We start from the raw sequence: 15663 nt of genomic DNA on the forward strand, positions 1-15663 counted from the left end.
GAGTGGTGTGGAAGTAAAATACTAAGGTACAGAGGCGCACACCGAGCTGGCCGGCGGCTGAGAGCACGGTTGACATTTTCAATCGGGAGGGAGTCTCAGGCTCTGAGCTCCAGTTTCGGGTGAGTCTCTGGGGACCCAGACTCATACGGGAGAAGCAGGACTGTCTGGCATCGGTTGTAATTCGAGGGCAGCTTTCTCTCGGAGGGGCTTGCAGTGATTACCCGGACATTGAGAAGCGGAGCCTCTGAGGGCAGGACTGAGAGCAGCCATAACTGCTAGCCCCGCCCTGTTGATCCCTTGGGACCCGCCCCGCCCAAGCCCTGCAGGGAGGCTTTTGCTGGATAGCCTAAGGCAGAGGCTAGATTAGCACCTCTCTAGAGATCCAGGAGCCAGTGTACCCAGAGGTCAGAGTGGGATCATCCAGTTTGCAGCTCCGTGGAACCATAAAGGACACACTCAGGGGGCAGACTCAGTGAGCACCAAAGCCCCATTGAAGCAAGTCTTGCCCCAGAGGGGTGTCTCCAGCACAGAAGTTCTCCCACTGCAGACACAGATGATTCTCACAGCCAATTGGCCTGGAGGTCAATTCCTCCCAGTGATACCTACAACAGTCAAGGCTTAACTACAACAAGACTGTGCACAAAGACCACAAGGGGGTGCACCAAAAGTGTCCTCCTCAGGTAATTGGGGAGGCTGAACCCATGGGCCCTAGAGGACACTTAGCACAGAAAACCACTTTATCAACACAGGGAAGCATCAAAAAATGTGTAGACAAAGAAAAAGGACACAAATGACAGAAATGGAGGAAAGCAAACTACTGGATAAATGTTTGCTAAAACTCCCCTGTGAAGCAATCTGGTCTAGGGCTTTTGTTTGTGGGAAGTTTTTTGATTACTGCTTCAATTTCCTCCATAGTTATCAGCCCATTCAGATTTTTTCATTCCTCCTGGTTGAGTTTTGGAAGGTTGTATTTTTCTAGGAATATGTCCATTTCTTCTAGGTTGACCAGTTTTTTGGAGTAGAGTTGCTCATTGTATTTTTTTATGATTCTTCATATTTTTGTGGGATCTGTTGTTATTTCACCTCCTTAGTTTCTGATTTTGTTTATTTGAGTCCTCTCTTTTTGCTTCTTGATGAGTCTGGCTAGAGGTTCATCAATCTTGTTTATGCTTTCAAAGAACCAGCTCTTGGTTTCATTGATCTTTTATACTGTTTTTTGTTTGTTTGTTTGTTTTTGTTTTGTTTTGTTTTGTTTTGTTTTGTGTTTTTTGGTCTCTATGTCTTTTATTTCCATTCTGACCTTTATTATTTCCTTCCTTCAGCTAACACTGGGCTTTTCTTGTTGCTCTCTTTCTAGTTCTTCAAGTTTCAGATTTAGATGGTTTATTATCAGTTTTTCTTGTTTTTTGAGGTAGGCCTGTAATGCTATGAACTTCCCTCTCAGGATTTCTTTCACTGTATCCCAAAATTTTGAATTGTTGTGTTTTCATTGTCATTTGTTTCCAGTATGTTTTTTCTTCTTCTTTGATCTCTGTGGTAACCTACTCATTGTTTAATAGTATGCTATTCAGCCTCCAAATGTTTGAATTTTTGTGATTGTTTTTACTGTAGTTGATTTATAATTTTATGCCATTGTGATCTGAGAAGATGCTTGATATGATTTCAATCCTCTTGAATTTGGAGAGATTTTGCTTGTGTCCCAATATGTTGTCTATCGTTGAAAATGTCCCATGTGCACTTGAGAAGAATGAATATATATTTTGTAGCTTTGGGGTGGAATGTTCTGAAGATGTTGATTAAGTTCATCTGATCTAGTGAATTGTTTTTTTTTTTAATTAAATCTTTATTGTTCAGATTATTACATTTGTTCCTCTTTTTTTTTTCCCCCATAACTCCCCTCCTCCCAGTTCCCGCCCCACCCTCCGCCCTCACTCCCCACCCACTGTCCTCATCCATAGGTGCATGATTTTTGTCCAGTCTCTTCCCGCATCTCCCACACCCCTTTCCCCCCCAGGAATAGTCAGTCCATTCCCTTTCTATGTCCCTGATTCTATTATAATCAAGAGTTCATTCTGTTCATCAGATTATTTATTCACTTGATTCTTAGATTCACTTGTTGATAGATGCATATTTGTTGTTCATAATTTGTATCTTTACCTTTTTCTTCCTCTTCCTCTTCTTAAAGGATACCTTTCAGCATTTCATATAATCCTGGTTTGGTGGTGATGAACTCCTTTAGCTTTCCCTTATCTGTGAAGCTCTTTACCTGACCTTCAATTCTGAATGATAGCTTTGCTGGATAAAGTAATCTTGGTTGTAGGTTCTTGGTATTCATCACTTTGAATATTTCTTGCCACTCCCTTCTGGCCTGCAAAGTTTCTGTTGAGAAATCAGCTGACAGTCATATGGGTATTCCCTTGTAGGTAACTGAGTTTCTTTCTCTTGCTGTTTTTAAGATTCTCTCTTTATCTTTTGCTCTTGGCATTTTAATTATGATGTGTCTTGGTGTGGTCCTCTTTGGATTCCTTTTGTTTGGGGTTCTCCGCGCTTCTTGGACCTGTAAGTCCATTTCTTTCACCAGGTGGGGGAAGTTTTCTGTCATTATTTCTTCAAATAGGTTTTCAATATCTTGCTCTCTCTCATCTTCTGGCACCCCTATAATTCTGATGTTGGTACGCTTGAAGCTGTCCCAGAGGCTCCTTACACTATCCTCGCATTTTTGGATTCTTTTTTCATTTTGCTTTTCCGGTTGGGTGTTTTTTGCTTCCTCGCATTTCAAATCATTGACTTGATTCTTGCGCTCCTCTGGTCTGCTGTCGGGAGTCTGTATAATATTCGTTATTTCAGTCCGTGTATGCTTAATTTCTAGTTGGTTCCCCAATATAAGATCAAGGGTCTCATTAGTTTTCTTGTAGATCTCATTAAGTTTATCGGCGGCTTCTAAACAGTTCTTGAGAGACCTTAAAAGTGTGGTTCTGAACTCTATATCTTCCATTGACAATTTTGTCCTGTTTCTTTGTCTCCGCATTTTGTTATGCTTCCTTGGTGCACCCCCTAGTGGTCTTTGTTCGCAGTCTTATAGTTAAATCTTGATTGTTGTAGCTAATTTCAGGGAGGGTTTGACCTCCAGGCCAAGTGGCTATGAGAATCAGCTGTGTCAGCAGTGAGAGAACTTCTGTCCTGTAGGGAGGTGCTAATCTAGCCTTTGCCTGAGGCTATCTGGCAAATGCCTGTGTGCAGGGCTTGGGCGGGGCGGGTCGAACAGGATCAACAGGGTGGGCCAGAGAGAGCAGTTATGGCGGCTCTCAGTCCTGTCCCCAGGGGCTCTGCCTCTCTGAGTCCCAGCACCCGCTGCAAAGCTCACAGAGAAAGCTGCACTCGCTCTGACCGAAGCCAGACAGTCCCGCTTCTCCCGTTTGAGTCTGGGTCCCTAAAGACTTGCCCGGATCTGGAGGTCAGATTCTGCGACTCCCTCCCGATTGAAAACGCCAACCGCGCCCTCCGCTGCCAGCCCGCTCCGTGCACTCCGCACCTCAGAATTTGACTTCAGCACTGCGCCTCCTCTGAGTGTCCGTATGCGTTTCTCTTTCCTCCTAGTTGTAGGACTTCCACTCAGCCAGCGTTCCTGTGGTTCTGGGTGATGTCCCTTCCGTTTTTTGGGTTCACTTTTGAAGTAGTTGTTCAAAGCAGCAAACTCCGGCGTTAACCTATGCCGCCATCTTGGTTCTCTCCCCCTGATCTAGTGAATTGTTTAGGATTGAGGTTTCTTTGTAAAATTTTTATCTAGAAGATTTATCCAGTGATGTTAATGGACTATTAAAGTCTCCTACTATGATTGTGTTGCTGTCACTCTCTTCCCTGATATCTTCCAGAAGTTTTTTTATGTATTTGGGTGGTCCTGCATTGGTTGCATAAATGTTTAACAAAGTTATATCCTCTTGTTGTATTGATCCCTTTAGAATTATGAAGTGGCCTTCCTTGTCTCTTGTTAAGGTCTTCATTTTGAGGTCTATTTTGTCGGATATAAGTATTGCTACTCCAGCTTTTTTTTTTTCTTTTCCATTTCCCTGATAGATGTTTTTCCATCCCTTCAATTTCAGTCTGGGTGAGTCCCTTGTTCTGAGGTGGGTCTCTTGTAGATAGCATATATATGGGTCATGTTTTCTTATCCATTCAGTCACTCAATGTGTTTTGATTGGAGCATTTAATGCATTTATGTTTAATGTTATTATTGATAGGTACTTGTTTGTAGCCATTTCTGTACTTTATGCCTGTGTTCTGTCCTCCCTTTCTATTTATTTTTTTTACAGCATTCCCTTTAACATTTCCTGCATAGCTCTTTTGGCAGTGATAAACTCCCTTAGCCTTTTTTTTTTTCTGTGAAACTCCTGATTTTCACTTCAATTTAGATTGATAGTCTTGCTAGATAGAGTATTCTTGGATTCAGTCCTTTGTTTTGCATCACTTTGCATACTTCATTCCATTCCCTTCTAGCTTGATATGTTTCTGGTGAGAAATCATTTGATAATCTGATAGGGGATCCTTTGTAGGGAAATCTCTGTCTCTCTCTCTTGCAGCCTTTAAGATTCTCTCTTTGTCATTAACATTTGCCATTGTAATTATGACGAGTCTTGGTGTGGGTCTTTTGGGGTTCATCTTGCTTGGGACTCTCTATACTTGTGTAACTTTTTTCTTCCCCATATCAAGGAAGTTTTCTGTCATTATTTCTTCAAATAGATTTTCTAATTTTTGCTGTTCTTCTTGTCCTTCTGGCACCCCTATTATATGTATGTTACTTTGTTTTGTGTTGTCTCAAAACTCCCTTAGGCTCTCTTCCTGCTTTTTAATTTTTTTCTCCATTGCTGTTCAGATGTGCTTATTTCTCTACCTTATCTTCTAACTCACTAATTCTGTCCTCTGCTTCTTCTAGTCTACTGTTGAAACCTTCCATGGTGTTTTTGATTGTAGCTATATCATTTTTTATTTCTTCCTTACTTTTGCATAGGTTGTTGATTTTCTTGTCCATCTGGTTTATGAACTATATGACTATTACTCTGAATTCTTTTTCTGTCATGTTGTATGCCTCCATTTCACTTATTTCCTTCCTTGGTGATTCCACATTTTCTTTCCTCTGGGGATTGTTTCATTGTCTCCCTATTCTCACTATCACTAGAAGGTCCAATTGCCTAGTTGTGGGTGCTTGGGCCATGTGCAGTGGAACTTTTGCACCACCTAAGTGGCACTGAAGAGCTCTGACTCCAAGACGTGTGGCTGCTGTGGGTCTGTGGGAGCCATGCTTACCCAGAACCAGAGTCACCGACGCCCAGTGCGACCTCATGCGTGCACCTAGAATCAGTGACCCCCTTGTGCCATGCTGAAAAAGAGACCCCGCTGTTCTGGGTTGAAAATCAGAATCCTCTAGCATGCCAAGAAAAAGTGTCTTCTTGTGCCCGCGCGGTGATTTGAGTATCGGAGTCTCTGTCGCTTGGTGCAGCCTTGCACTGAGAAGCAGAGTCCCTGTGTGTGCATGCGCTGAGAGTTGGAGTCACTGGCTCTTAGTTTGTATGCACTGGGAATCAGGAAACCAGTGCATAGGCAATGAGAAAAAGAGTCAAGTCACTGGTGCTCAGTGCTGCCTCTTGCATGGAGAGTCAGTGTCCCCAGTCTGCTTGGGGGACCAGGTTGTACAGGTGCCCTGTGTTAGTGGGAGGTCTACTCCTGTGCTATGGGAAACCAACCTCCGTGTGAGCTTGCCTAGAATCAAAGTCAGGTGGCACAGCCTCCCTGTGTGGGTGTGGGGTCTGATTGTGTGGGTGCATGCAGCGGGAAGCAGATTCCCTGTGTCAGTGTGCCCAGGCTCAATTTCAGGTAGCACAGCCTCCCTGTGTGGGCATGGGGTCTGGTCACACAGATGCGCACTGGGGGAAGTAGACTCCCTGTGTCTGTGTGCCCAGGCTCAAATTCAGGTAGCACAGCTGCCCTATGTAAGCAGGAGGTCCGCTTGCATGGGTAGACTGCAGAGTACTTGTGGCTCTTCCTCCACTGTGCTTGGCTCGGTGTAAGTCTTCATTCTGGGACCCAGGCTGATGGAACTCCTGTGTGAGAGGTGTTCGTTCACATGACATGAGTAGGGGAAAGGGTGGAATGTCACATTGCCTCTTCCAGGTTCTTCTTAGGCATTGTCGCTTTACATTCTCTCCACCAAAGCTTGTCACATGTGCAAATCAAAGCCAAACAGCAGGGACACACAGGCCTCCCTCTTGAGGCTCATTCAAGGCTCAAAACAGTGGGTGGGGATGTACAGTCCTCCTGAGTGAATGAGGCGGTAAATCTATAATTTTGAAAAATGAAACAAATTCTACTTGGGGCAGAAACAGACACACAGGCATTTTGTACTTCAGATGACACCAAAAGTTTACTAGATACACGATATAGACTTGCAAGAAGGAAGATAAGAAGAGATGGAATAATTTGATTCACCAAGAAATAGCAACTTTGCAGATATTCCCAAGAGTGGAACAGCTTGAAGAGTCTACAAATTCTTACTGTGGCCATTTGATGTCAGCATGAATGAGTACATCAGAGCATGGATCATTGACCTCTCAAACACTCTGCTCCTTGTGTGGGTCCCCTGAGGAAGTCCACCTTCGAGATCACAACTCTCTCTCTCCCAGGAGCAGGGAAATGCTGGACTCACTTCTGTCACTACAGATTCTCTGGTGTCACAGTGAGCTTAGTAATTGCAGAACTCGGACAGTGTCACAATCGCTGCTATAGACTGAGCATCTGCTCTGTCCAACAATTTCCCATCAGCTCTAAAATATTACTAAATTCTCATACCAACTCCATAGCATATGTGGAAATTCCCCATCTATACTAATAAAAGGGCAATATGCTAATTAGACCGGGTCAACCAGACATCTTCCGAATGTCTGACTTCCTTCCAGACAAAACCACGGTGGCAGGGGCCGAGGCAGAGGCAGTTAGGGGTGATCAGGCCAGCAGAGGAGAGCAGTTGGGGACAACCAGGCCAGCAGGGGAGAGCAGGTGTGGGAGACCAGGCTGGCAGGGGAGGGCAGTTGGGGGCAATCAGGCCAGCATGGAAGGGCAGTTGGGGGCGATCAGGCCAGCAGGGGAGTGGTTAGGCGGTAATCAGGCCAGTAGGCAGAGGCAATTAGGGGGCAATCAAGCAGACAGGCAGAGGTGTGTAGGGGCAATCAGGCAGGCAGGGAGGCGAGTGGTTAGGAGCCAGCGGTCCCAGATTGCAAGAGGGATGTCTGACTGATGGTTTAGGCCCAAAAGGGATAGGGCCTAAACGGTCAGTTGGACATCCCCCAAGGGGTCCCGGATTGGAGAGGGTGCATGCTGGGCTGAGGGACACCTCCCCATGCATGAATTTCATGCACCAGGCCTCTAGTCCTATATAATAAAAGCCTAATATGCTAAGTGTGCAGTCAACAGGTCGGCCATTCAACCAATCAAAGTGTAATATGCTAATGAATGCTAAGGCCGCTCAACTGCTCGCTATGACATGTACTGACCACCAGGGGGCAGACAGTTGAACAATCGACCAGTGCTATGATGTGCACTGAACACCAGGGGGCAGATGCTCCAACTGGTAGGTTAGCTTGCTGCTGGCATCTGGCTGATCAGGACTGAGTGAGAAGGGCCAGACACGCCCTGGAGCACCTTTTCAGCCCCTCCCCAGCTGGCCAACCTTCCACATCTTCCCCGGCTTCGATCATGCACTTGTGGGGTCCCTCAGCCTGGCCTGTATCCTTTCTCAATCACTCTCTTAGACCCATTTCTGCAGATGTAAAATGGATTTCATGATAGTACTGACTACATACAATAGACTTTTGTAAAAATGAAATAAAACAATCCATATTAGATTCTAAGCTCAGTCCACAGTGTGTAGAAAAAATCTAAATATATCTTATAAATGAACTTTTTTTAATCTCACCTGAGGACATATTTAGAGAGAGGGAGAAACAGAGAAGCATCAGTGTAAGACAGAAACATCAATAGGTTGCCTTTCACATGCATCCCAACCAGGGATCAAACCCACACCCAGGCATGTGCCTTGACCAGGAATCAAACTGGCAACCTTTCGGTGCACAGGACAACATTCAACCAACTAAGCCACTCTGTTTTGGCTATAATTAAACATTTTAAGAGAAGGAATAAATGAGCACTCTAAAATTGTTTTGTCAAAAGTCATATCATGGTCATTACTAAGGCTTTTAGAATGCAATTTCTCATTTGCCATGAACATGACTACAAAACATTTTCCCAATAGGTTTTCTTTCTGCTATATTGGTAGCATTGCTATGTTTAGCCTTTTGGGAATACTTTTTTGAGTCATGTCAATCAAGGATTATAGCACCATTTATTTTGTGGCAAAGGAACACAACTCTCTCTCTTTCTTGTTGAAGAAGGGTTACCAATTTCCTGAAGATATCAGGAATTGTTCCCCACCACAAGTCAATAAAGTGGAAGTCTGTGTCAAGACAGGTTCCTCAGTTGTAGATATGATGAAAATATTAACTCAACGTTAGGATAAAATGCATGGAGGTTAGTCGTCTGGAAGGCAGGTGAGTTCATGGAGAAGGAATAATAAGAACTAGATTCACCTGACTACTAATATGGTCACCTGGGAACAACGAATCAGTAGGAAATTTTCTTTTCCTTCCAGACTATTGTCCCATGGGATACAATGTGCTCAGAGGTGGGAGTAACAATGAAAACAGTGCCTAATGAGCCGATAAAGGGAGCTGAAAATATATCCTCTGTTACAGACCATTAGGGTGTGTGCACCTTCAACTAGACAGAACATGGTGGAGCCCTAAGCCTGATTGGAGACCAGTGCTTCGCTCCTTCCTGCTCACTTGACTGGGGACAGAGCTTCAGTCTCCATCATCAGTGATCTGGTGAGGATTTCAGATTTTCACATGAAGACTTTCCACTCAGAGACCCCATCCAGGTGAGTCTGAGAGCCCAGTAGCTGCTTCAGGAAAGATTCAGAGATTGGACCCTGAGAACTTCTACTTGAAGTCACCTGAGAGCCAAACCAACCTAACCCATAGCTGAGAGACTGCCATGTTTGTGTGCTACGTTGCTAATTAATTTTTAAATAATTTATTTAATGTTACAACCAGAGGTTTCTGTTGGATTCAGCAATATAGGGGTAATTGTTGACAATTAAGTGATAAGAATGGAAGTCCAATTGGATGAGACAGAGGAAGGAATTGGAGGCATTAAGTGTTTTAATAAAATTAGAACATATTAGAGGAGTGTTGCAGTTAAGGGGAGTAGGCAAATAGAGTAAAAGAGGGCATTTTATTCAACTATTTAAGATAGGATGTATTTACCCTGTTTTGTATTTTTTTAAAAGGTCCAGAAACATGGGAGTAGATATACCTTGCAATAGTAATTCTTGAGGCATACATTTCACTGTACCATCACACACGTTGGGCAGTCACATGAAAATTTGTATTTAAGATGCTAATGAGCATTGTGGTGCAATACTTTATTACCAAGAGGGGGGGAAGCAATGGAGACATTTATGAAGAAGGGGGAAAAAATCAGCCAAATCTTATCACCAGTGATAACTAGTCATTTATCACTCCACACAGCAAGGAACTATGTAAGCTTTTGAGGGAGAATATTAATTTAGAATGATTAACTTAGAATGAATCTGTTGTCTCTCCAAGTTCAAGCAGCTAACATATTGCAGATTGAGATTCAAAACCGAGATTCAGTTTTCTGATTCAAAGAGATTTGCATCTAAAAGCATTTAGAAAAGTCTTACCATTTTTCTTTTCAAAAATCCTCGTCTCTTGTTGTACATCATATATTTGCTGCTATAATTTGTGTGTTTGTTCCCTTTGCCTAGTTTTCTAGTGGATGTTCAACCAGTAATACATCTTGACATCAAAAGGATAGCACTCCTTTCTCTTTTGCATAAATTCCTTTCTCTTTTGCATAAATTGGTTTTTGCTGTTTTGTTAGTTATTCTGGGCATCAGGGGATAGAACTGGGGTTGGAATTCTGCCAGAAACAAGAAGCTTTGTCCTCAGCACAGTCTCTCGGGGGCCCTCTGAGCTTGTCAGATCTTGTTATTTTCCACGTCTATTTCTTTCCTCTCTCACTTTTTTCCAAATGGATTTTAATTTGTTTAATACAGGACACAAAATGATCTTAATATAATGGAGTCCCGTGTTCATGGGAGGCTTACCAACTTGAATTTGGGAATTATTTATACATTCTTTACCGTAAAGATAATTTTATGTTAACAACCTGCCCTATATCATTCCAGTGGCTGTGAGACGAGCAGGGAGTAACATGGCCCCAGGAGGACATAGTGTGCTGTGTGTGTGTGTGTGTGTGTGTGTGTGTGTGTGTCTGCACGTGTGTATTTTGTGAGGGATGCGCAGTTCTCTGGGCAGTGGTACCTAAGCTCATATACTCCAAATGTGACCCTTTAAAAACAGACACTACAGCACTGGCCAGTGTGGCTCCGTTGGTTGGAGTGTCATCCTGTGCACCACCGAAAGGTGCAGTTTCGATTCCTAGTCAGGGCACATACCTAGTTCGCAGGCTCAATCCTGTCAGGACACAGTCAGGAGGCAACCAATTGGGAGGCAACCAGACAATGTTTCTCGCTCACATGGATGTTTCTCTCTCTCTCCCTTCCTCTCTCTCTAAAGAAAAAAATCAATAAAGACCACATCTTTGGGTGAGGATTTAAAAATAAATAAATAAAATATTTTAAAAATAAAGACACTACAATCTTTACCAACAGATGGAAATACAAAAAAACAAAAAACATTTCTATTCACAGGAATCCTTTGAAATAAAAGTTAAAAAGGAAATGAACGACATGTAGGCGAGCAATTACCTCTGTCTTCATTTCAGCCACAGCGAGGCCACATTCTCTGACGCTCTCTCTCATCACTCTCCCTCTTGCTCATTCCCCTTCACACTCTGGCTTCCCAAGAACCATGTGATTTCACTCATATGTGGGATCTAAAGCTGAAAGCAACAAATGGACAAACAGGAAAAATAAAAAACTCATAGACACAGACAACAGTGTGGTGGTTACCAGAGAGAATAGGGGTGTGGGGATGGGGGGCTAGTAACGGGTTAAGGGGGTCAAATACATGGTGATGGAAGAAGATTTGGCTTTGGGTGGTGGGCACACAAAGCAATAAACAGATGATGGATCAAGGAATTGTGCACTTGAACCCCATATAATTTATTAACCAATGCGCTGCAATAAATTTAATTTTTTGAAAAGAGCCTTGAGTATCTGAAACAAATGCCACCCTCTGGGTCTTTGCACTGACTCTTCCCACAGCAGGGCACACACTTCCCCCAGATAACTTCATGACTCCCACTCTGTCTTCCTCTAGGACTCTTTGTTCAAATGTCACTTTGCGGGTCTTTCTGAACTCTCAGTAAAATACAACACCTCCATTCACTCTATTATATGCCTGCTTTTCTTTTTCATAGCATCTGTCACTATCTGACAGAGCATATGTTTTTTCTACTTGGTAATTTATATTCTTTCTCCATCATTGGATTGTAGAAAACTTTATTTCTCAGCATTCTATACTCTTACCTTAGAAGATAGTCAGTACTCAACATAAATTCCTCAAATGCATAAAAGAATTTTCCACTAAGACCGTATATTACATGACCTCTTGGGGGAAAGCTGAGTGTAGGACAAGAATTCCTAATCAGAGTTGTCACAGCAGATACCTTAAAGGGGATATTGAGGAGGAAACTGGTCTTCCAAGGCATGTCAGGCCATAAAAACTGTGAACAATGCACTGCCCTGGGGTGGGGGGTGGGGGGGAAGGTCATTATCGCTGGCCCCAGGACAGATCATTGGATATGGCATGGGAACCCCCAACACCTGGGGGCCTTCCTGTAAGCCCATGAAAGGGGGTGGAATCATATCTGCAAGACAAAGACCCCAGAAGGTTATAAAAAGTGAAGCCTTCTGCATGTTTCTTCACTCTGATTTGGAAATTATTCCCAGAGTCCACTAGTGTTAATAAACAGGGTCCCTCCCTTTCTCTAGGAAGCATGCTTGGTATTTCTTTGGTCTTCTGTAACATATGGTTCCCTGACCCGAGAAGCTAACCACGTTTGGCTCTTGCCTCCGGTGAGTGAACGGGGTTTGGGGCCCGGGGGCATGGGACAGGCCTCCGGAAGGCACAGGCTGCTGATTTTAGCAGAATTGAACTGGGGGGAACTCCAGGCACTCCCGGAGCTCAGCCCAGGACCAGGCCAGCATCTGGAGAAAGTGGACAGACACCTCTGGACCTGTTGACGGACTCTGTAAGGTAGGGGTCCCAGTCAGTCAGCCCCAATCCAGGTGAGTGGAAGGGGGAGCTTGATCACCTCCCTGGAAGTCATAGGACTTCATCAGGTAAATCAGGAATCAGGACTCCGAAGGTGAGTGAATTCAGATTCGATTAAGAAATTATGGGTTCACTCTTCTGTTTGTTTGTGCGTGGGACTAGCCAATTTGCTACCGAGAAGGGGGGCTGGATGCAGTCTTAACTCCTCCAGTAGGTTCTCACAGAGACGTTGGTTGAGAATTCTGGTCTAGGGCGTGGGTGCCGGGAGTGCCTCCATGCCCATCTGAGGAGTTGGGCATTTTTCTGCTCAGCTCCAGTCTGGGCTAGTCTGAGAGAGTATGAGTACAGATGTTTGTCTGTCTTGGCATAATTATCTGCTGATTAACTGGTCTGTGTGAAAGCGGAAGCTACCTTGATTTTCTGTTCACTCATCTGGTTAAAATGTTTGATTTGCTGAAGGCTGAACCCATGATGGTCTGCAAAAGTATCAAGCAGTGCTGTTGAGTTAGTTTTCTCAGAGATGTTTGCTCTCTATCACGGGAGGAATCAGCCCACTTAGTAAAAATTTCTGTCTATGTTTGTGTACTAGGGACTTTGGTTTGCTCTGTGATTTTGCTATTAGGTTAAAATTTTGGAATTCTGGGGTAGATTTAAAGGTATTTGCGGCTTTTCTTGTCTGACTGGGACTTTCAGTGGCGGGGCTCACAGCTCCACAGGGCGGAAAGATTTTATGGACCCTGCCCCCTGCCTGTGCTGAATTAAGGATCTTTTCTTTCAGAAGACCCTCCAGGCTTTTAGTAAAATTTCCCTGCACCCTTGTCATCCTCTGCCTTCTATTCCAGGTCAACTAAGAGTCATTTTCCTCGTCAGGTCAGACCCCAACCTCTGGGAGGGAGGGCTACTACAGTGACAGCCTGTAGTTTTCTCTGAAACTCCCGCTGTTTCTATTTCTCCCCTCTTCCTCTAACTCACAATAAGAAATAGTACAGGCCAGTGTCATTTGGCTTGCTGGTTAAAAGAAGACAATGGGCCCTGGAATCTGTAAAAGTGGCTGGGATAAATGTACTGAAAGGGTTCGGTACCTGTTGTTGCTAGCAGAGAAGGGGCTGATATCCCTTTCCAGTGCACGCCCCTCTAGGTCCTCGCATCCTCCCTACTGTGCGCTGTCCCCGACCTCGTCAAGGGCATCAGCCCCGGCTGCCTTGCCATGAGGTACCACCTCCCGTAGCACGCAGGACAGCCGATAGGAGCCGCTGTAGCGAGCGATCCTGGTACCCGCTGAAGCTGGAATCCCACTCTGGCACTTACTTGTGACCTTGGTCAAATTAGTTGACCTCCCCGAACATCGGGTTCCTCATCCGTGCAATATCTAGTAAACAGCATTTTTCTCAAAGTTAAGGTTATACCTGGGAGGCGTTTACCAAGAGGCCCTACGTGGGTACCGCTCCTGCTTTCCTTCCTAGAACTGCCAGGAGCTGGAACTCTCTCCCCGCAGGTGTGTTCAGAATAGCACTGCCCACAGGCTCTAAGACAGTGATGGCGAACCTATGACACACGTGTCAGAGGTGACACGAGAACTCAGGGGACAGGTACGAAAGCAGGGGCCTGGTACCCAACCCACTGCCACAGGAGCGCTTTGTAATATGCAGGGCTGTTTCTAACTGCAACTCTGGCTGTTTTGGACTGGCAGCTTATGGCAGGACCCTGTAACTAGTAAATAAGGTTAACAAAAGGGCAAAGGAAAGGCACTCTCCCTGGACCTGGAAGGGAGCCTTCAGGACTTTGAGATTCTCCAAGAGAGGAGAAGTCTGACTGAGGGACTGGCCGAGACCCCGTTGGGTTGGGAGAACCAGAGGCTGCATATTGAACCTGTAGACTGCAGTTTGCTAGGCAGAGGTCCAAGCCCAGTTGTATAAGGATTAAGCTACCTGTGCACAGCGAAGCAACTTTCTCCCGTGCCAGAATACATTTTGGGCAGTTGGACAGACTGTGATTGTTACTGGAAAGAGGAACCAGCCACCACACACAGCCCTAACAGTAGCCTGCAGAAAACTGTATAATAGACTTAGAAGATGCCTGTGTCTTCATGGACATGGCTCCATAGAGACAAGGATATTGTGACTCTTACTATTCTAATTGCTACAGTTTGTCTCTGCCAGGTCACAAGCCCACCTCCTTCTGTGCCCAGGCCTCATCGTCCCTCTGACAGAGAGCAAGGATCTCTTGGCTCTGAGAGAAACTTCTGACCCATCTCAGCATGGAAGTAATTACAGAAGAGAATTTCAACGCCCACTTTCAATTCAGAGCCAGGATCCTTGAGGTAATATATTAGGCAGTAAGACAGACATGAGCAGAGCAAGGATGATGGGCCAACTGGCACTACCAGATGTGTATGTGAGACAAGGTGCATAGTCAAAGGGGTCCTCGCCCAAAGTCTTGGGCCTTAGAAAAGACCAGTAGCCTACTTGTCCAACAGACTCGATCCTGTTGTATCTGGTTAGCCTGCTTGCCTCCGGGTGGTAGTGGCCACAGCTATGCGGTTGAGGCTTTGCTCGGGAGCACACCGGAGCACTGGATGTCAAATGCTCAAGTCATCCAGTTTCAGGCTCTTCTGCTACCAACCTTCTTCCTGATGATGACCCTGAGGAACCTCTAAATAACTGTTTAGAGGTCGACAACTTTGTAAAGATAGCCCACCTGGGCCTCACTGACACCTCAAGTGCAACAGCCTCATCACTGGCTTCGCTGGATGAGGTACTATTCATGGACAGGAGTAGTTCTATCCAGGGAGGAATCAGGTATGCAGGGGCAGTGGTGGTTGTTTTGGACTACACCATCTGATCTCAGGAGCTCACCCGCAGGACTTCAGCACAGAAGACCGAGTTGACTGCCCTTATTCAGGCTCTCTGTGAAGAATCAGTAACAATTTGTGCTGATGGCGGGTATGTGATTGCAACAGCTCATGTGCGGGGTATGGGGACTCCACAGAGGCAAAAGGAAACCAGGCCACAGACGAAGCGGCCTGGACGGCTGCCCTGGAAACCAGTGGGGCCTCTACAGATTCTGAAATCCATAACTAATTGTTACTCAAGTTCTTACAGGCTTTACAGTCTACCCAGAAAGCAATCCAGAAGCATGCCCAAGACATTCTGCCTTTTCAACCTGGTGAGTCTGTTTGGGTAAAGACCACCCAAGGACTGACTCCTACCTGGAGGGGACCGCATACCATCATCCTGACCACCCCCACTACTCTCAAGGTTGCAGGACTGAACACCTGGATACCAGAAACACC

The 15663-nt window shown here is 44.9% G+C and overlaps 1 pseudogene; it reads left to right on the top strand.

Moving 5' to 3' along the window:
* The first annotated feature begins 8225 nt into the window (after positions 1-8225).
* On the top strand, positions 8226-8354 carry LOC118652669 (annotated as a pseudogene).
* Positions 8355-15663: the final 7309 nt, after the last annotated feature.

The sequence above is a fragment of the Myotis myotis genome, unplaced genomic scaffold, assembly GCF_014108235.1.
Source record: "Myotis myotis isolate mMyoMyo1 unplaced genomic scaffold, mMyoMyo1.p scaffold_m19_p_32, whole genome shotgun sequence".
Taxonomy (NCBI): domain Eukaryota; kingdom Metazoa; phylum Chordata; class Mammalia; order Chiroptera; family Vespertilionidae; genus Myotis; species Myotis myotis.